The sequence below is a fragment of the Cebus imitator genome, unplaced genomic scaffold (assembly GCF_001604975.1).
Source record: "Cebus imitator isolate Cc_AM_T3 unplaced genomic scaffold, Cebus_imitator-1.0 Scaffold609, whole genome shotgun sequence".
Taxonomy (NCBI): Eukaryota; Metazoa; Chordata; class Mammalia; order Primates; family Cebidae; genus Cebus; species Cebus imitator.
The window spans coordinates 468,204-469,428 of record NW_016107924.1 but is presented as its reverse complement, the minus strand read 5'-3'; positions in this window follow the sequence as shown (position 1 = coordinate 469,428).

Genomic DNA, 1,225 nt, shown 5'->3' with positions numbered 1-1,225 from the left:
CTGCCAAAAAAAAAAAAAAAAAGTACAGCTCTAATCCAACAGGATTCATGTCCTTACAAGAATGAGAAGAAACAATAGAGATCTCTCTCTCTCCTCTGGCACAGAAGAAAAGCCATGTGAGGATATAGCCAGAAGGTGGCCATCTTCAGGTCACCAAGGAAGGCCACACCAGAAATAAACCCTGCTGGCACCTTGATCTTAGACTTCCAGCCTCCAAAATGCATTTTGGATACATGAGAGAAAATGTACATGTGAGAAATAGGCATGTATGTTTGTATATGTACAAAATACATATGAGAAAATACATTTCTGTGTTTAAGCCACCCAGTCTGTGTATTCTGTTATAGCAGTCTGAGAAGACTGATACAGCCAGTGGATCCAAATAAAGTCTGGGATTCTGCTAATACAGGTTGAGTATCCCTTATATGAAATGCTTGGGACCAGAGTGTTTTGGATTTCAGATATTTTTAGATTTTGGAACAATTATATGTACATAATAAGATATCTTAAGGATGGAACCTACTGAAGTCTAAACATGAAATTCATCTAAAGCCAGGTGCGGTGGCTCACGCCTGTAAGGCCAGCAGTTTGAGAGGCCAAGGCAGGAGGATCACCTGAGGGCAAGAGTTAGAGACCAGCGTGACCAACATAGCAAAACCCTGTCTCTATTAAAAATACAAAAATTAGCTAGGTGTAGTGGCACACACCTGTGATCCCGGCCACTCGGGAGGCTGAGGCAAGAATCACTTGAACCTGAGAGGCAGAGGCTGCCATGAGCCAAGATCATGTCGTTACACTCCAGCCTGGGCAACAGAGCAAGACTCTGTCTCAAAAAAGAAAAAAAATCATCAATGTTTCATATACACCTTATAAACATAGCCTAAAGGTAATTTTATTTTTCCCTTGGAAACACTGAATAACTGTGTTGTGTGCCTGTGTTTTGATTGCAATCCATCACATAAGGTCAGATATGGAATTTTTCACTTGTAGTGTCATGTTGGTGCTCAAAAAGTTTCAGATTCCAGAGCAATTCAGATTTTGGATTAGGGTTGCTCAATGTGTAGTAATATAAAAATGGTGCTTTCAGGCTGGGTGCAGTGGCTCATGCCTGTAATCCCAGCACTTTGGGAGGCCAAAGTGGGTGGATCACTGGAGATTAGAAGTTCGAGACCAGCCTGGCCAACATGATGAAACCCTATCTCTACCAAAAAGTATAAAAAATTAG